The 21,361-nt window shown below is 37.5% G+C and overlaps 1 protein-coding gene across 2 annotated transcripts in view; it reads left to right on the forward strand.

Annotated features, from left to right (window-relative positions):
- Window positions 1-21,361, forward strand: part of CLSTN2 (calsyntenin 2) — a gene marked incomplete at both ends in the record, with an annotated part of 291,900 nt that overhangs the window by 15,899 nt on the left and 254,640 nt on the right. The window lies entirely within an intron of this gene.

The following is a 21,361-nucleotide window of genomic DNA, read 5'->3' on the forward strand; positions in this document are numbered from 1 at the left end:
GAGGGAGGTAAGATTTAGGTTGGATGTCAGGGAAGTTCTTTACAGAGAGAGTGGCAACTGGAACAAGCTGCCCAGAGAGGTTGTGGATGCCCCATCCGTGGAGGTGTTCAAGACCAGGCTGAATGGGGCCCTGGGCAGCCTGGTCTGGTATTAAATGGGGAGGTTGGTGGCCCTGCCTGCTTCGGAGGAGTTGGAGCTTGATGATGATCCTTGAGGTCTCTTCCAACCCAAGCCATTCTATGATATGTTTGCATTTGATATGTTTCTACATTACAATGGGACTTGTGGCCTTGGTTCTGAATGGACCACAGCTTTCTTTCACTTTTTGGACTGGGGAAAGTTAAGAATGTATTTTCTAAGATTCAGTATTAATTCATGTTTATAAAAATAGAAGCTCTGCAAAAGATTGCATCAAGCTTGTAACTATTATTGATTTTTTTCACTAATGGAATAATGTTCATCTCTTCTGTTAGCTGGTCTCCTGAGATTGTATAGGTCACACAGTAACATAATAAAATCAAGCACAGACACATTATTTGTTAAACTACACACCATGAATAGGAAATGAGAGAGACCAATGTCATTTCAGGCCTCATTTTATTTTACTGCTGACTTTGTTCTTAAAAATAAATAAATATTGATGACTTTGTTCTTAAAAAAAAAAATATATATATATATATATATTCTTTTTCAAATATTGGCATGATTGGCAGAAACTACAACTCAAATGGAAGTACCGTGCTCCTTTAGAAAGAGTAGCTGACAGATAAAACATTACATATCATTTAATTGATTGCACTGATATATGAAAGCACAGGCCAAGATAAGATCACCATCCTTTTCTATCATTCTTTGTGTCCTTTTGTCAAATTGGATACAGTAGATAATATTGCACATGAATAAAAGAGGGATCTAAGATGACATCCAACCTGCTTTATAAATAGTTTAAATCATTTTTTCCTTCATAAAATACAAGGGGGAGTAATACAGTTATGTGTTGGAAGAGAAGTTCCTCTGTGTTTGAGAAGAGACTTCAGAACAAAATTAAGACAAAGCTTTATATTAATTTTCATAAGAATAAAAAAATTCATATTTTTCATAACTTAGAAGTGCTTCTTCTACCCTAGCTTTTTCTTCTTTTCAAAATGCATTTATACACTTTACTTTGAAAGTAAAGCTTTTTTTGAAAGTGATGTATTTTCTTGTGCTGCAGGGAGTTCTGTATTCCTGCAAGTTTTCTTTGCCTTCTGGTTTAAGACCATGGTCAGACTAGTTTTTGCCCTAATTAACATCATTGATGGCCCTCTTCATAAATTCTTCTTCACTACTTAACATGTAGCATTGTGGTAGCATGAAATTACATAAAAGATAAGGCCATAGTTCTATTTTGTTTATATGGGAACTCTGTTCTGCACAGTTTAATATCAATGTAATATTTCTAGTTTCATGTACACAATTATTTTTCAAACAGAATGCTCTTGAATTTTGCCTTTTTAAAATCAGAACGAATAGAACTAAACAAAAAAAAAAAAACCCAGCAACTTAACTTTGAAGTAGCTTGTAGAACTACAAATGCAGTTAAGATTTGTGGATGTTTTAGCAGTGATACGATACCACGTTTACAAGGTCTGTCCTGTGTTTGACTTTATAAGTATTTACAAGTGATTTGATGGGTTCTGGTATTTTCTGCTTATCTCTATCAAGTAAGATCAGTTACAGTTCAAATTGCTTTTCAAATTAAGTTCTAAATTGTAGTGAAACTTTCAAAAGTAAACAAAAGCAAAGAAAGCATATAAATAGACAGAGCTGTTGTTCCTAAAGCCTGTAGCTTCCCTGTTCACTTTAGGACCTGAAAGGCATTAAATTGGTTATGGTGTGTGTTGTATTACAGTGGGCAAGGAAGTGTGCAAATGACTAATTGACTCAACGGTAACAAGTATGGAATAGCAAATTCACTTGAGAAATGATTTACAGGCTTCAGTAGCAGACTAGAATTGATTCATTCTCGAGCAGCGCCACCAGATAATAAGGCAGTAGTGATATTCATTGGCAATTGAATGTTTGATCAACAGAGCGTCCCTTCTGGGGGCTTCTGTATAAATTCACTGAGAAGTCTGTTGTCCTTAAATATAAAGAGACTCAGAGATCTGAATCAAAGAGTTTATTTAATCTATGGGAGAAAGACATTTTTTTATTTACAAAAATCAATATATTTTTCTTAATGATTCCAATGCACCATTTTTATTTTTGCTGTTACAGGCATTCGTAGCTGCATGACAAGGAAGAGAGATATTTTACAGTGGTCTAATTCACAGTAGATGAATAAACAGTTCTTATGCTATTGAAGAATATGTGTTGATGCTTATTTTCTTCGCAATCACTCATAGCTGTTTGTTGATAAGATGCCTGATGAGTTTATTTTCTATGCCAGTGCCTGTATTCCCATATTAAAGCAAAATGCTATAAAAACATACACTTTCATTTAGAGTTGAGGCGCTTTCAAATAGATTTTATGGGGTAGCTTTCCCAAAAGCAAGCCCTTCCATGAGCCTTTTCTTATCACTGTCCTTTTAGGATGGCAGCAGCTGGTTACCAGCCCTGGGGACAGTTGAGCAGCTCCATGACCTATTTGGGATCAATCTTCTTCAGTGCCTTGGGCACTGCCAGCCACATCTTAGTGTATTTTCAACGGTATTATTGGTTCCATAACCAATTCATGTCAATGTGAAAAAGATTAATCTTCATTTGCATTCTGCCCTTCAATTATCTGGAAGTTCTCTACTATCTAAATATAACAGGGGATTACTTGTAGTCCTCATTCAGGCAGAATTTGCAGTTACTGAAAGCAGAGTTTAATTTCAGTGAAGTTGTGTGTCATGGATTGGAAGAGAGAGCTTCTGTTGGAAACAAACTCTTGAATTTCCTGCATGATTCCACTTCTGCTATAAATCTGGGAGCAGAATCCCAGTGTCCTCGGTGTTAGATGAACTAGGATATAAATACGAGGTGTGCAGGGGTGGGAAGGCACTGCAGGTAATGGAGAAAGGAAATTAGTAGTTTCTTGGGGATGCTTTGTGGCAATGGAAATGTGATTTCAAAAGAAAGAAGGACAAATTTGCTGTCTATACAGTATGTGTTTATGCATTTTAAGTGCAGGTAACTGGCAATTGAATGCGAATGGTTTAATAGAACAGAGTATGTGCCGGAATAGGTGATGTTTGAGCTATTCTAAAGCAAAGGTCTGACAGGTTAGGCTCCTGTGTTTTTAATGTATATTTCTGGGAATGGAAACTGACCTCAAGGTCTAGCTTTCCATGCCATCATGACTGTAGTCTGCTGCTTTTTGTTGGTTTCTCTCTTCCTCCTTCCATAGATGTGAAGTCTGATGCTCCTGGGTAATGCTGCAAGGTGTGACAAACCTGAGGAAAGCAACAAAACAGAGAGCTCACCTGAAGCTCTGTGTTGTGCTTTGTATTGTGGCACTGGTTGATGCAGTGTTTCTCTTGAAGAATTTCTGTCTGGAATATGCTCTCTACAAACCTTTGGCATCCGTGGGAGTTTCTCTGCATCTTCTATTCATCTGAAGGACTCTTAGGGCTCAGGCCTGGGTGTGTTGGCTGGGCCATGTGCAGTACCTGGCAGAGTTGGGGCTACATTCTTCTAAAAGACATTTTTCTGGCACTTCATAGTTACTCCTATTACTCCTTTTCTGCAGCTGTGAATCAGTACTTTCATAGCATCAAAATTTGTTTGGTATTAAGAGACTTCCTAGAAACTTGAGTGACTGCAGCCATATATGACATTTTTATAAGCTAAAGTCTGTAAGGGTTTAGATTCCAGTTTGGGTTTTTCAGCATTTCTTCTGTCTCATCTTTCTCATTCATGAACTGGCATGAATGATTCCCTTCCCCAGTTAGCTATTTGTGAGGGTGAATGTTTGCTGTCTTCTCAGAACTTTCTTTTAGAAAAGTCAAATGCAACCACGAAAGACTTAAAATGTAATCACTACTAAATAAAATGTTCATAAAACTAAGTACTATTTCTAATCATGTGAAATAATGGAGGTCATCAGTGGTCAGCTGTAATGAGAGGAAAAAAAGCACAGAAAAGCAATTAACTTTAATGACTAAGTGATTTCTTTCAATTTTGATTGAAGTGCTCATTTCTGTATGATCTCTGCCTTGAGTAGAACAGTAGTTCTTCTGGACAATTAATAAGGAGTACGTAATCTAAGTAACTCCTTGCTTTGAGTTCTTTTGAGCTCTTGGGTAATGTTTTGGTCTGAATTTACTTTCCTTTGACATGATCGAAAGAAATAGAGGAACATTAGAGCGAAGGAATTAATTAATAATAAAGTAATTGTAGTATTTCTAAACAAAGCAAAAAATGTTTTGGAAAATGCCGAGGTATGTTTTTGTAGTCAAAATTAGTTTTCTTTTTCTAATTAGTTCAACATTTTAGAAGTTCTTGCACATGAAATGTATTTTTACATTGTGTTATGTAGTGGGGTGGAGGGGAAATGGAAATAGTTTAGTGTAGTTTTATTGCACACATTTGTGTCCACTTTGAAAGGAGCTTAAAACTAGATTGGTATTAAGTTTCACTTTACAGTGTATTTACAGATGTGTGTGCAGTAGCACTTCAACTGAGTTGTTGGAAATCAGAATGCAGCCTTTTGGAATGGCTGGCATCCAGTTTGTGACCACCTTACTTTTCATAAAATGCAGTTTTCTTGCAGCTAGTACAAGCTCTGAAACTGAAATGATGGAGGACGTGCTCCATCCTGTCCTATTATGGCAGTGGTGGTTGAGGACTCTAAACCCTTTCAGTGAGGGATAGGCTTTAAAACAATCAGGCATCATGTGGTTTGTGACTGGAAACAACATAACAGAATATCAGTAGAAATTGATGTTAAAGCACAAAAATATGAAAGTCTGGAATTGAGGAGCATTACTTCTGTGTATAGGGCTTATTCATGTAAATCCTCTTCATGCTCCCCCGTCACTCTAGATGGGCTGCATGCTATGCAAGGACCATGGTTTATCATTTCTTGATTTTGTACTCAGTGTTGCACCTGTGATTGGTTGGCCTGGTGTAGGGCCTAGTGATCTGGAGTACGACAGAGCAGTTTATACTGGTCTGGGGAGAGGATGTGTTCTTTTGGGAGTTACACTGGGTGTCCCATATCTTACTAGTAGACTTGCACTGAGTCCTCTTCCTTGTGGTGAGACCAAATCATGTTTGCTTTGAAATGGTTTCTATTGCTTGAGCAAGGGCACAAAATCCCTTTCCTTAAGTGTATAAGCAGTAAGAGACCTTGTTTCATTAGCACATATGGTACAGTTGTGTGTATAGTTTATGTAGCACTGATAGACAAAGCAGCCAAGATGAATTTTCTGCTTTAAACACAAATCATTAGCATCTTCTTGTGGTTCTTGTGTGTATATGGTCGCACACAGCAGCATGTACGGAAAGTATCACATAGGTATTTCAAGAGAAGGAGTCTTTTCCTTACGGAAGCATTATTCTTAACTGATCTAATGTATTATAAGTAAGTTGAAATAGACCAGAAAGCTTTTTAACCAATTCATCAGTGGAAGTAACTAATTCTATAAGAGCTTGAAATAAGCTCTTGCAGCAAAAGTAGCTATAATGGAAAAGTGTAACAGTATTCTTCAGCGACCAAATTGAATGTAAAATCTATTACTTTCCTTCACTAAATGTAATGTATTTTGCTACAAATTATTGTACAGGATCAAATGAGTAGTCTTGTCAGCAATTAACTTTCTTCTTCTCCATGATAAAACAGTGTCCTGGAAAGAGGTCAATAATGTTAATTTAAATTCAGCTTCTCAGAGGCTAGAGCTGAATATTTCCAATGAGGTTGCTTTGTGCAGGATCTCAGGCTGATCATTGTGGAGCTCTGTACTTCTTTATGGAATTCTGAATGGGTTGGAGGTCTCAAGGCTTTTCAGTGCCTTCAGTATGTCTAACGAAGAAGCAGTTAACCACATTTGCTTTCATAAATATGTTTTTACTGTTTATTCTTAGATATTTTTAGCCGTTTATCACAGTTGACCCAACTGGGTAGGGCAATACAATAAAGTTATCTGGATTTCAGTAAATCTAGGTTCACTTAAGTTACTATTGTGTAATCTGATTGGGAAGATTCTTGGAGTTTGGGCCTGAACTGTGCAGATATGGCAGTGCAGCAGTGAATAATATGCCTGATACCCAGCTGGTCTCTGGTCCTCTCTCTGGGTACACTGGAGTAATTACTGCATGTCTGCACGCTTTGCTGATGCTGGATGGTTATTTGGTTTACCCACAAAATGCGCGATTTGTGGAGCGAGCAGGTCTGTCCAGATGAAAAATTCAGCACTGCGTGCATTATTTGTGCTAGGTGACTGGCTTTCCCTGCAGATCCTGACTCTGTAAGCTTGCTGCCTTTTCTACTGAGTTGGTTTTTGTTTTTTTTTTTTTCCAGCCTAAAGTGCATGTAGTGTGTAGTCCTAGGCAGGTTTGAAGCGAGAACCCATTTTACAACTCCGGCTGTTTAGAAGTTGTCTCTGAGCTATTTCTCCTCTCCATTCAATATTTATACAGGGAGGAAGGCTCATCTAAAGAAGGTGGAACAAATTGTTCTTTTTGACAGCTAAAGTAAATGGAGTTGGATCCTGCCTTAAGTTTAGGTTTTGAAACAGTGAGCTCAAAAAATCTTGAACTTGGCCATAATGTTACTGCTGCACAAACAGCTGGGTAGCTTTTTGGTAACTATTCAGATTGATTTTATTTTAGAGGGAGTGAGAACTCAGTTTGCATGTATCACTTGTTTATTTCAAATAAGGAACAAATTGAATTTCTGTAGGTAAAAGCCACTTTCTTGTGTTTTCTCAGGTGAAAGAACATTCTTAAAATGTTGAGAAGTATTTTCTTTCAACAAGAATAGTTTGGTTTAATTTCAGTGCATGTTGGCCATTGTTATGTGGCATAAGAAGGTAATGTAATATAGAACATTTCCTTTTACCGCTGGAAGGGATATGTGACAGAGTTGCTAACTGTCACCTTTTGCAATCTGTGTTTTATACGATATATGTCAGTTGAGAAATGAACTGCTTTCCTTTCTTTCATGAGAGGAAATGAAGTTTTTTAACTTCAAACTTTTATTTACAGTATGTGAGTAGCAAGGGTGACAAAAGACGATGCCTTTTCTGCTCAACTTTTAGAAGCACTGAAGAAATCCATAACTGGAGCTTTGGTTTCTGAGTTGAATGAATCTAACTTCAGATACGAGAGACTAAAGTGGCTCCTGCAAAGAAGGCACAAAAAGAACCCATCCCAACACTGGAGTGCCTGTTTGAGCTGGCTCTGGCATCGCAAGAGCTTGAGGGCAGAGGTACCTGTTCTGACCCTCTGGAGTACTGTGCAGTCTGTATACATGAGCTGCAGCTCATATTGCTTTCTATGGTATGTTGGTAGTTTTAAATGCTTAGTGTTTATAGCAGCATAATGTAGGAAAGCCTTGACTGTAGTGATTAGCACAATATATGACTGAAATAAGCCAGCACACTGGTGTGCCAAAATTCAAACCTTAGTGTGGAGTCAGTCTTGCTGAAAAGATGCAAACTGAAATTATTTCTGTAATTCTGATTAACTTTTGAAACTTAAAAGAATGAAGAACTTAAAAAAAAAAAAAAAAAAAAAAAAAAAAAAAAAAAGTTCTGTGAATATATTTTCTGTAATAGACTGAACACTAGATAAACACTGCTGTTAATTGGGAATATCTGTCCAACCACGACAAGTTAGGAAGGGCTGTAACCAGATAATGGCAAACAAATGAGTACTGCTCCCTGAAAGCTCTCATTTCAGAGTGGATGCAGTTCATCTTTGTGAAGATGATCTGGTGTCCTGTATGTTTCCTTGTTGATTCTGTGGCCTTTAAAGAAGGATCTTACATGCTATCCTGTATGTCAGAGGAGAGAAAATCAACTTTGTAGGTGATGGCTAGATTAGTCCTTGTAGTTGCTATGTCACCATTAGAAATCCATGGTAAGACAAAATTTTTAGTTCCAATATTCGTTATTGTATTATTGATAACTATGCTGTAAGTACAGTTTTATACAATAAATCCTATTGTTTTTACTGGCTGATGAAGTAGAAAAACTCCAGCAGCTTCTTGACTCCCAGGAAACAAGCACAGATATTTAGTAACTTAGTGTAACTAGAATAAGGCATGTAGAATGATCTCGGCCTTTTAATTTAAAATGTGTTTCTTATAATAATCACTAAGGTGGAAGTAGTATTAGCAAGACTAACCAACTCCAGTTAGTTCTTGGTAAGATGATAATTTATTGAAGAGCCTGCTAGAAGATTTTGCACTGAGTGTTCCTGGCTTTTGTGGGTGGTTGCACAGCCAAGCAGGGAAGGCCATTCTAGTCTGTCATTTACTGAATATGTTCTGAAGAAGCTTTCTTAGAATTGTTATTGCTAAGCAGTTGAAGTTAAATTTTAATGCTTAATGTAGCCCCTAAGAACTAAGAGAACTAAAACTAAGTTGAACTTTTTTTTTTTCTTTTTTTTTGAGAATGCTGTTCCTCTGGCATAAGTTCGTGGAAGCACATAATCAGTTCACTGTGTGTACTGACCTGAAAACCAATAGAATCTGAAGCATTTATGACTGGTGCTAATTGAGTTCTTAGAATGTGGGTGATTTAGACACACAACAAATAAGTTGGCAGCAATGTGCTGTCATTTTATTTCATTGTGTTTGGAAGAGACCGCTTGTGCAAGCTCTGGTCAGTCCTTAACCTCTGTTAACATCACTAACAAGGGAACAGCCAAACAAATGATAATATGGTGACCTGTTCCACTGAGCAGCATTATAAATTTACATCACACAGCTACTTGTGAGCCATCAGCAGATAATCACATTCTGCCAGATCTGAACACAGAACATTAAGGTGTGAAGTCTTCCATTCTGTTGCATGTCCTAAGGCTCTTAAAGGTATTTCTTTAGTACTTTCTGGAAACAGCCAAGAAGCTAAGAGCATTTACCCAGATTTTTAATTAATTATTTTCAAAATCTTTTCCAAGATTTTATATTTCCAAGGAAATAGATTTGTGGTAAATGTTGCACTGATATTGGGGAAAACATTAACTTCCTCTGCATCTTGTAAAGACTGGATATTTGAATCGTTGGATAAGGGATCAAGCATGGATTTTTTTTCCCATTGTTGGTATTGGTTGTTTTAAGTGATTTTAGATTATGTATCAGCCTCAGGTCGTGTGTATGGCTTTGGTGAGTTAATAGAGACAGGAGAGTCATGAAAGTGTGTTTAAGATGCTATGTTACAATGCATTAAGAGACTGCTTCTAAATTTCTTTCAGTTATGTGGAATAGTCTTGATGTAATTGGGTAGTCACTAAATACGGTATGAAGCAGCACTTGTACCATTGAGGGGGGTTTGGAACTTGCACAATATATATATATTCAGATAAGTGTATATAATCTGAATCTGAAATGATGACAAAAGCCTTATTTGAGTTCTCCAATGTTTGATTTCAGTAACTGACCTTTGAGATGCCCAGAACTGTCTTGCAGCAATAGTGATGTAGAGTTTTGAAAAATACTTTGTCTTCTACAGCTTCAGAAATTAGGACATGTTACAGATATGGCCCTCTTCACAGAAATATTCAGCATTCTGCATTATATCTCCATAATTAGTATGAAATCAAGTCATCATGTTACGCTGTGTTAGGCAGTTGTTTGGTCAGATGGCAGGATATCATTGTTCCAGCTTACAAGTGTACATGGTTATTGTACTGATCTTTTACAACTGTTAGACACAATATGATGTCATCTCTCTACCATCAACCATCTCTAGGTTTTTAAAACCTACAGCAGGCAAGGTGAGAGTGTAATGGGAGCTCTGCAGTTTTGGTACATTAGAAAGTCAGGCCTGTCGTGATAGACAATGGAATGCATAGAGATCTTGCTCAGATGAGGAAGAAGTAACCCTCTCCTAACTTACTGTCCTAATCTGGATGTGTTTGTGTCTTTATTTCTGTTTTGTCAACTCAATAATGGTGTGGGGTAGAAGATTAAGTCAGGCTTGAGTTAAATTGAATTATTCCCCTCTGTGGATTGAGTAAAGGTTGTGAAGCCTTTGCCTTGCCTTCTTCATACAACAGATTTAAAACTAGTAATGAGACATGTTGTGACAGCAAATGATTTATCCGGGATTGGTCTATAAAAGCCAGCCTGTGGCTTATAGCTTTGGGAATTCCAGATACAAGATCTGCATTTCAGAGGGGGGAAAAATGCTTTTTTAAATTGGCAGTGTTCAAAGACACTCATTTACCTTTAAAAGAGGTTTTCTTCAATTTAACAGATTTTTGAAGCAAATCAGTCTAACCTATTTTCATGTAATGATTTTTTCCTTTAAGTTTTCTTTGTGTTCTGCAGCAGTACACAGCCTTTAACTTCAAGGTCTTATTACTTCTTCCATAATGAAAGATTTAATAGAGGTGAAAAATAAATGTTCACCGTAAGATTTTGTTTAAATTATTTATTATATGATGGAAAAAAATTGTCTTCTCATAATGTTATCTCTGACTAAGGAGCTTAGCTAAGATCAAGTGTCCACTCATTAGGAATTCTTTTGAAATCTGTCATAAAGCTGTATGAAGTATAATTATTCGCTATTCCTGTGAGTATGCTGTGGAAAAAGTCTAACAGCTCCATTACAATTCACCATTACAGATGCATTAGTTAACAGACACTGAAACCCTGCTCGTGAAAATGGCTCTCTGCGTTCTTTTTCAAAGATCGTCTTACTGATTTTTAAAATAATTAAGAAATCCTAAAACTTGCATCTGCATAGGGATGTCACCCCTTCTTTGGAAAAGTTATTGACAAGGAGAGGCAGTATGCTGCTGGTACGTGAGAATGAAAAGGAGTACTGCTACGTTGGTGAAAATCAAGGGACTTGTCACCTTCCATATCCCATGCTGCAAATGGGGCTTTGCCCTGCCTGCTTTGCAGTCCCAGGGATTGGAGAGTAAGTACTGGAAGGAATTCTTTACTCAGTGGTGCTGCATACCAACAGGCCCAGCTGAGACTTGCCAGGACCAGCTCATATTGTTTTATGTTGATCAATTACAACTCCAGTGCATGAAGCATATCTCTCCAACCTGCATAGTTAATAAATACGCATCCTGTAGGAAAAAGTGACGACTAACAAGCAGAGGAAATTAGATTTTTTTGAAGGAGATTGGCTTTGAGAATAACTTTTCCCTTCCCAGTGAGTGGAAAGATCCTGGAAAATGGCAAATGGTTTGGATTTGGGTTTACTGAGGTTTGCTTCCATTTGTACAATCCTAGACGCGATAACAGATTCGAAGATTCTATTAGTATCCAATAGTGTGTCTCCAAGTGTGCTTCCAGAAGCAGAGTTTCAATTCTTACGCTGTTTCAGTGTCCAAAGCAGCATGTTGTAGTTAAGTTATACCAATTCCTGTGCAGGGCATCCCATTGAAATGACAGCTGGTCTATAGACCAGGTGCTTCCCCATCAACGAGCTTGGGGAAATCTGGCACTGTTAGTAGTGTGTGTGCGCTACCACTTCCAAGTGAGGCACTGATTGAGTGCCCCTAAGCCTACTTGCCCTTCCAAAGCAGGAACAGACTGTGGGGACCCCATACCAAGAGAAGAAAATTATTTCATCGTGCACCCCACAGCTACTTGAATGGCCTGAGTCTGTAAAGTCTAGAAAATTGTGAGGTTAGGTCTATGTGTAGAACAGGTTTTACTCAAAGATATGCCATCATTTGAAACATTTTTACATTTTTTAGTTCCTTTTTTTTAGTGTGTGTGTGTGTTCTGCAAAGGTAGTCTTAACCTTTATTACTCTGGCTTTCTTCTGCTTCTTAGGGAACACTAGACATTAATGAAATGTCAATGACTATTGTAGTTCAATTTTCTTATCTAATTAGAATTAAGTGGCTAGAGGGCTTTGAGAGACTAAATAAAAGGAACAGAGGTGGTTCACTTTGAAAAGGCGTTCTTGCATTTGCCAGATCAAATTTAATAACTGTTGAAAAAAATATCCTGATTTTTCAAGCTTCATGTTTGAGTCTTTCATACCAGTAAGAGATCAGATCTGGCAGTATTTTATATAGTTTCTGTTCATAATCAAGTTAGGCTGTTGTCAAGCTAGGTAAGCAGATCTAAACAATGACGAATTTTTATGATGTTGTCTTGTATAACATTTAAATATTTTAAATTTTCCTTTAGATTGTAATCTACTCAATTACCACTGGATGGCTAAAAGTTATGAAAAAAGACTTTTGACCAAACTGAACATTTGTTTACCAGTCAAGATGGAGAAGTCTGACAGGGATGCAAAGATGTGAAGTTGGTGAAGACTTTCTGGGCAGGCATTTCTCTGTGGTAGTTTGATTGCACAATTAGCTGAGCTTTATTATTATACAAACTTCTGTAATCCGCTTATGTGACTGCAGTCAGACTTGTTTTAATTTCTTGCAACAAGAGTTGGCAAAGGAAGCACTGCACGCGTTGCTTCATCCTGCCACAGAAGGCCGTACAAGGAGTCCTGTTAGGAGCCCTTCTCAGCATGGGCTCTAGCTGTGCTGTGGAGATCAAAGGTAGTTGAAAAGAATTACTTTCCTAAAACAAATCTTAGAGTAGAGGCCTAGGGTACCAAGCAGAGCTCAAAATATTTATTTGTCCAGACAGACCGATTATATTTACTTGGTTATGCAATAGGCTGTGAGCTCCTTTTCGTGGGGAGGTTTTAGTACAGCTGTTCTTTGTGTGTATTCAGCTTTGCCAGTTCTGTTTCTGCTCTTACACAGTTGGATGGTTTGTCCCACAGTTCATCCCAGTGTCTGTGTACACTTGAAATGTAATGGTTTCATGTAGGTGTGATTACAGGTGCTTGTATTTGTTTGTATTTGTAATTTGGCTTCCATAGTAGTTACTCATTTTTTAGGGAATCTGTCAAACATTCAGTCTTTCGTCTTTCATTCTTAAGAAAATAATTCTGTGTATGTACACTTCAAATGATACTTTCTTATCTGTAAAAATGTCCCCAGTTCAGTTTTTCAAGAGGTGTGACTGAAGTCAGTCAAATTTTGTGTAGATCCTTAAAATAAGCTTTCTGGGGTACCTTGTAGGATGGGATGTTTGGCAAATGGGTGGCTGTGATTGCCTTTGTGCACCTGAGAGGTTCACTGGCTTTTGTGAAACAGCTTCAGGAGAAATAAGTGTAGCAGAAGTTTCCCCCTTAGGTGAATGTTGTCTCTCTCGTTTGCTTTATGTTGGGTTTGGGTCTAGCTGACTGCTTCTGCTCTTACAGCATCTTTACTAGAATGAGGAGGGAGCTACTCCAGATTGTCTGTGGATTGTAATAAGGGATTTGTATCTTCAGATATGGTGACTCAGTAAGCAGTATCTTGAGAGCTCCACTGTGTGGAGTGAGATGTTCCATTTGTATTCTGAAGGGTCCTGAAAATGTGCTCCATTGCTCACACGTGTTTCTGAATCAGAAAATGGCTGAGAACCAAGTAACTGAACTAAATGCTGTCTGCTCTAGCTGTGGCTGCATCTGCCTGCTGTTACTCTGAATTCAAGTCCTCTGGGATACTTGCAGAAGTGAATTCTGATCCTCAGGCCCAGCTATTTCACTCATCAGATGTCCTCTGTTGAGCAATGCTACTTACAGACATGATGGTTCTCTGTCTATGTGTGCAGGCACATTGCAGTTACTTTAATACATGGTGCTTGGAAGCTCCTCGTTTGTTTCCCCACCATTCACAAGCTCAGCTAAAGAGGTGCTGACTCTTATAGAACTTAAAGTTTTCAATGTATTTTATCTAGTGTTGCGCAGAGGGAGAGAGAGAAGCCTCTTACTGAAACCTCTAGCATGGATCTTTTTTTCTACTGCAGTTGAGTCACTTACACTATAGTAGCCTCCTGTGTTAATGGAAGCTAGTGCTGTGCATAGCTGGATTTTTTGTATTGCTCACCTGCAAATCTTAAAATTGAAAGGAAACTGTATCACAAACATGGAAGTACCTCCTTTCTTAAAATGTATTTCTTCCTGCTACAAGATGCTAAATATTAAGACTTACTTAAATAACTTGGGCTAATTTTTTATTCCAGTGTAAGTAAAGAGGGGCTAATAATTGCATGCTTTTGGTGTATGTGGCTTGTTTGTTTGTTTGAAACATGGTCTGGATTGGTATTTTCTTCAGAAATCAATCTAAAAGCAAAGCTTTTGACCCTTCTCTGCCAAATACAGAAGAAGAACCAGCTACTGATGGGGAAATCATAGAAAGAAGAGTACTTCACAGTAGCTTTTGGATATATGTAAGGCTGTTAAGGTAGATAGTCCAAATAAATTAAGGTAACATGCCCTTGTGTTCCTGGAAGAAAAAAGAAAAAAAATTATAACTATTATTTTTTATATAATTATAACTATTGTTTCTGTATCTGAACTATAGTAAGGTGAAGAATAAAGCTTGAAATCTTTTTTTGAATTTTAACTTTTTGATGGAAACTTGTCCAAACGATTTATTTAGTGTGCTCTATCAGTGAAGTATCCTTCAGATGAAGGACAACTTTTGCCATAATTATTGTTTTGCTGCTCTGACAGGAGTTCATGTCAGTGTCAGGTTTCAGAATGCAGTCATCCTAGATGTACAGTGATGGTTGCTATGGGAAGAATGTGTGAAATGAAACTGACTTCTTGAATGAACAGTCAGGCACAAATGATGTTTTCCAAATGAAGCAATGATCAGCTGGTAACTCCGCTGGTAATTTCTTATCACCTGCAATATTTGGACACAGTTGTCGCTACAATGGCTATAATTCAACCAAGAAAAAATTTGAAACCAACAGAGTGGAAATGACAAAATCTTTTATTTCTTTAACTGAACTCTGGAAAAGCTGAATTCATTACTGTTGTAACTTATGCTCGACTGAGATAATAAGACTTGTATTCTTGTATCCATTATCTCCAGAACTGGAAAGCTTTCATCATCTGGGATTTCCTTAGGTGACCAACAGTGGCAGAAATTGAATTGTGTTCATTGAAAGAACTAAGCTTTATATTCCATGTCCTTGGAGAGCTTAGTCACTGAGCTAGCTTCAGTTGAAACAACGCAATTAGACTGCTTTTGATTTGTCTCTGCAAATTTATCACCATCTCTTCCACATCTGCACTACTTTGCTTGAATGTCCCTGAATGTACGCGTTTCATACGGAATGAGAAATGTGAGCTTGGATTTTCAGGGAAAATATACAGGTCAGAATTTTTTTTTACTTTTTAATATGTTCTCTTATCTGCCTAATTAAATTTATTAATACTAAGACCAAAAACTAGCACTTGATTAATGGGGAAGGAACTTTAGTACTTATTATGAGACCCAGAAGAAATGTATGTTTTAAGGAAAGGTCTGCCAACATATAGTAAGGGAACTGATGCATTGTGCTTCCCTCACTCTGTAATGCTTTTGAAAAGAAGTTTATCTAAGTCCTAAGCCAGACATGAAGGAAACATCTGAAATGAAATCTATTTATGCAGATGAGGGGGAAAAATAACTGCAAGTAAAATAACAGCAACTACCTTGCTGTTCTTCTAGCTCTGCCATTTCTTCTGAGCGGACTACAGAAATTCCACTTCTCTCCCATCTCACATGAGAGGTATGGGAGCAGTTCATGTGGGCAGGGCAAGGTGCTATTTTTTAGCAGCAGCATGCAGCATAGTGTGCCTACATCTCTGCTGTATCTAGGGGTCTGTGTGCTTTTGTTACTGTCATGGGTGTTACTGCAGCTCGTGCAGGTATGTCTACGATATCTATTTATAAACTAGTAGGGATGTGGCTCTCACAGTGCTGAACTTAGTGTGGATGACTGCTTCAGCATGTATTTGAGCTTTTTAATAGATTTTTCAGCTAAAATTGCCTCTGATTTTGAATTCTATTATCACAGAATCAGTAAGATTGGAAAAGGCATCTAAGATCATCTAGTTCAACTATGCACCAATATCGCCCACTAATCCACATCTCTGAGTACTACATCTACCCTTTCCTTCACCTTCAGATATGGTGATTCCACCACCTCCCTGGGCAGCCCTGTGCCAGTGCCTTACTGCTCTTTTGAAGAGGAAATTCTTCGTAATATCCAATCTGAACTTCCCCTGATGCGCCGTTCCCTCTTGTCCTATTGCTGTTACCTGGGTGAAGAGGTCAACCTCCACCTTGCCACAGCCTCCTTCCAGGAAGTTGCAGAGAGTGATAAGGTCTCCTTGAGCTTCCTCTTCTCCAGACTAAATAATCCCAGTTCTCTTAGCCGCTTCTCATGAGACTTGTGTATTTAGTATATTGAAGCTGATGTAGGTGTTTCTAGTGGCAGGATTTGATTGTTTGACATGTGCAGTGCTGTTGTGAATCTCCCCTGGTCTCCTACTGCCGTTGTCCCTTGGAGCTTCCATCCTGTTTGCCAGCAGTGTGCAGACATCATGGGTGCTATAGGGCGTGTCATGCAGCACTGCATGCCTGCTGTCAAATTGGTCCTTCAAGCCACAGGTTTGAAAGTAAGGTGGGGAATTTCTACTGGAGCTGAAATCAGTGTAGTGATACTAACTGTACACATGCACTGAGATAACCTGCTGGTCATTTTGGTTACGCTGCATAGTACAGTTTAAATGCCCCCCTCTGCCCCTTCATTTTAATTATTATTCACATGCAGTGTAAAGGCATGCCTATATTTATACCCTTTCTGTAATGTCTATTTAAATATTAATGCACAGCCTATGAAGGATTCATATGAAAGAATATCTTCAGAGATGTCACTTAGTAATTAGATTTTTAAAATTTACTTCTGAAACGAAAAAATGATTAAAAATTCAAGTAATTGGTTTTTGTAGAACGTAGCAGTGCAGCACTTTACAAACACTTGTAAAGATTAGTGTTTTGTTTACAGCTTTTAATTGAAATTTTCTTCCTTTGAAGAAAAGGAGGGCTGCTCATTTTGTTTTATTCAGCTTTGAGAAAAGATGGAGATGAAAAGTAACGTTATTGGAAGCCCATCCTTTCTATGATTTCAATTAGACATCCCGTGTGAGTTGCGAGTTGCACAAATATTCTGTCATGCTTTGGAGGTAAAATCTCCAAGGATGGAGCGCTACTCTTGTCTTCTCAGTCTGAAAAAGGAGAACGTGTCCTTTCTGGAGCCCATTCTCACATTTTCTGGTGTACTGAAGACTCTTCTGTTCTGTCTCCTCATTCAGCATGGCATTGATAGAGCATGAAGACAGAATGCTTGGATCTTTTCCCTGTGGTTCATAGAAAAGACACATAGGTGAATGTGATGTGTTTGGTTTCCTGTATTAATTCCCAGGAACCCCAGGGCCTCTGTATGACTTTTAAGGTTGTGTTGTTCACTGACAGCTAGCAGCACATGCTAGCCACTGATGTCTTCAAGTTAAGGTGACAGTCTTCAGTATAATGTTTTTTTCATGGGCGATGGTCTACATCTCCTGTAACATCTTCATATCCAATTCTCTAAAAGACATTGTTCATATTCTTAGTGATCAGGTGTGCACTGGTAAAAATGACATTCTTCTATTTCTTCCTGTAATTTGCAACACATCTCAGAGTAAAATACCTGCTTTTATTGAAAAAAATGAAAAGTTTCAGACTAGACTTCGAGAATATCTTTAGCATATAACTGCCTTCCTGGGTGTGCAGGTATCAGTAAGCTAGCATGCTCCTTTTGTTCTGAAATGGTGCTTTTTTCCCCTGTATTATTTAATACTTGTTTCTGTGATGAGATAAAGATCTTATACATAACTGTTCTTACACTTTGGTATGTGTATCTCTGTCTTCAGTGCAGCTTATCTACCCATGAAATACAGCTGTATGTGCTTGTTGTTAGTTGGTTGTCTTTTAATTTGCCTGAATTGTACTGGCTACTTCAGTCAGTTGCAGCTGGATTAAGTATATCTCCTATTCTAATTCCAAAGTGAGTTATTTAAATTACGAAGTTCAAACCTAACACCTCAAGCACCACACATTGCAACTTTGCTGTGGCTGTTCAAAACAGTCATTTTTCAGCTGTATAACTACAGTAACATCTTTTGATTCATTTGGTATCCAAAGTAAGAAACAGGCATTATGTGCAGCTGCGTGTGCATGCTGCTCCCTAAAGAAACAATAGGAATGTCTTTTTCCTTGCACAGAGGTGATGTTTTCCAAGACACTTGTGACTGCTTCTCTATTATTCAAAGTCTGCTATGAAAATACTCCAAATTAGCTAGCAATAATAACATAGATAAGGCTTCCTTTGGTTGAACTGGATGGATACAGTTTTGTTCTTTGTTCTTCACAGAATAAACCTATTTAATTCTCTGTGATATCAATTATTTTAATTGATTTTTCAGTCATTTCAATTATAGTTGAAGCCTTTGCCAATATTTTCTTTGTGGCTTAATAAGGATAGTGATTTGATAGGAGGAGGAGTCATCTTGCAGCTGGTTTTATAACCTTTATGAATAAAACTTTAAAAAAAATCCCTCCAGGGCTACGAGCTTGAAATGTTTTTTCAGGACCTGTACTGGAGAGAAGGCTGTTACCTGTTGATCTGTTGCAGATGCATCTCCTTCCGACACCTAAATGCATGCAGTGTGGTAGCCATGGGATGCAGTTTGAGTTTCAACGTGAGGAGAGAAATAAGCACTTTACTAAAGATTACTCCTTGCTTTCCCCCTGATCAAATTACAATTTTCAGAATTAGAACATTGCTGCTTATTACTTTTCCTACTCAAATGAATAGTTGCTAACTCAGTTGGAAAAGAGGTAATACTGGAATCCACTGGAAGACTCCACTCTGCTTCTTTGAGCCTCTGAACTGTTGCATAGCTGAATGTGAACAAATCATAGCAGTATTAGGGCTCTGCAGTGCTTGTTTCCTCACTTACATGGCTGTTTTATACAAGTTATGGGGCATGGTTTCATCTCCCAGAAAACACTAGTTCCCATTTGTCCATTTTATGTCATCTCATAATGTGCTGCAGATACTTTAACTGATCCATCTGGAAAATTGTAAGATATTTAACTACTTTCTTCTGTTTAAGTAGTGAAAATTTTTCCTCTGGGTGATTTTATTATTGTAACTTGCTTGTGTAAAGTCATCTCAAGATAGGTCCTATTCATTTTTTTTACATGCCTTTTCTTTTTATATTGGAAAATTCTCCTGAGTAAACAATCCCTTTCTGCAGTCTGTGTGCAACCACAGCTCTTGATTTTTAGTGTTAGCTTTATTAAATTGAAAGTAACTAAGGCTCATATCTTCTTTTATCCATTGTTTGTTGTTTCTTTTTTTTTTTTCCAGAGGCGTTATTCTTCCAAATCACAAAACATGCTTTCAAGAAAGACTGCTGTTATTGATGTCATTTTGTTAGGCGAAGTCAGAACAGGGGAGCCTGTCAGTGGTCACTGCTATGCACCACCCAAATAAATCAATGCATAATAATAATAAATAATAATAATAAATAATCAATGCACTTAAACCCTCTGTGTCCTGAGGGTTTAAGTGAAACTGGAGAAGTTTTGGTTCCAAATTAAGAGTTCTGACCCATTTATCTGATCTAGAAGAAGCTGTTAAAGAACTCCTTGTTTATGAGTATGCTGGAGAAGTACTTCTGTTATTGTTTTTTCTTTATAAGAAAAGCATGTGCTTCTCTTCCATTCAAAATCTTGTGTGGGGAGAGCAAATGATGGAGAAGGGGTAAGCATCCAGTATGTTTTTTCTTATGCACAAGGGGAAAATGCAAGAGTGCCGGAAAGAACTCTTACCCCACTTTCTGGACCAACACTTTTCAAGTTGCAATTAAGATAATATTTTATTATTTTATATATATATAACTTTATATATATATAATTTTATATATTATAATATTTTATTGTTTACTTTACAGTTTAATTAATTAAGTATAAATGCATTAGCTGTTTCATTAAGCTATTACCCTCTTCATTTACAACTTTATAAACTAAGGGCTCTGATTTACTGTGCAAGGACCTTCTACATGGCTCTGAGTTAGAGAACCTAAACTTCATTATCCGTACTGCTGCCAGATAGAGGTTGTTGCTACTTCTGTCAGAGGTGACTAGGCTTTTGCATTATTATTTCTCTTTGTAACTTCATTTCTGGTGTGTTACCGAATTTCCAAGCGCATTTTCAATTTTTATTCTCCTTTATATAAAAGCATGGGTTGAAAAACCCACTAAACAAAAGCCAACATATTGCATTTCAGTCAGTTCATCATAAATGCTTCCTATAGTGACTTAGTTCTAAGGATCATGACTGCTTTTAAACAATAATAGCAACATTCAACATAACGCTTGTTAAAGGCTAATCTGTTATCTTTCTATCATCTTGATTGAGTTTACCAAGCCCTGAAGGCACCTTCGATCCATCCCAAATTCTTGGGGAGAACTGTAAGAATAATATTCCTGGAGTGATTTGTCTGCACAGTCTACCTATGAGTGAGAACTTGTGTGCTGTGTCTGCAGAGGGTTGTGTTGGAAGTATGGCGTTAGGATTCCTGTTGTTTCATCAACTCTGCTCAGTAATTAATTTTTAACTGCATTTTTTTTAGCAGTCTGATTATTTTCTATGCATTTCTCTAAGGCTTGGTTATATTATATCTGTTTCTATTTTCATATTTCCCTATACCATGGACTGCAGAGGAGCACCATGATTCTGTTTCTTCAGTGGCTTGTGTTTGACCTGTGTGTATAGCATAAAAATGAAGTACTCACTCGCATTTTGCTTCTCTTCACTTTGCTTCTGTGCCTATGCTTCTGTGTTCAGTTGCTGTAGTCTGAAGCTTGGAGCAAGTACCCATTTTGGGAGCCTTTTGAATTTTTTTCCCATTAATTTTAGAGGAAGAAAGAATATAATTTGCTTTTCAAGTGTTTGAATGCCATCTAGTACACTTGAAGGAGCTAAGATGAATTTTTGTGAACATGCCCTGGAATGTCTGAATGCTTCAATTCCATTGGGAACATTTGGCTTGAAAAGTGGTGGATTTTGTAGCTTCCCACTCAGATATTAAACTTCTCCATGCAGTCAAAGGAGCTCATTCTATTAACAAAGATGTGGTATAAGTTTCTCTCTTCTTAAATTCAGTTTCATCTTACAGCTGCTCCACTCGAAGAGATGTGCTTCAAGATGTTCTTGCTCCTTTATTCAAGCATTTGGAGACTGGATATCAAAATGCACTGAAAAATCAGGGCATTTCATTTAAAAACAAAAACAAAAAAAAGGAATCTA

The sequence above is a fragment of the Tetrao urogallus genome (genome assembly GCF_951394365.1).
Source record: "Tetrao urogallus genome assembly, chromosome: 9".
In the NCBI taxonomy this organism is placed as follows: domain Eukaryota; kingdom Metazoa; phylum Chordata; class Aves; order Galliformes; family Phasianidae; genus Tetrao; species Tetrao urogallus.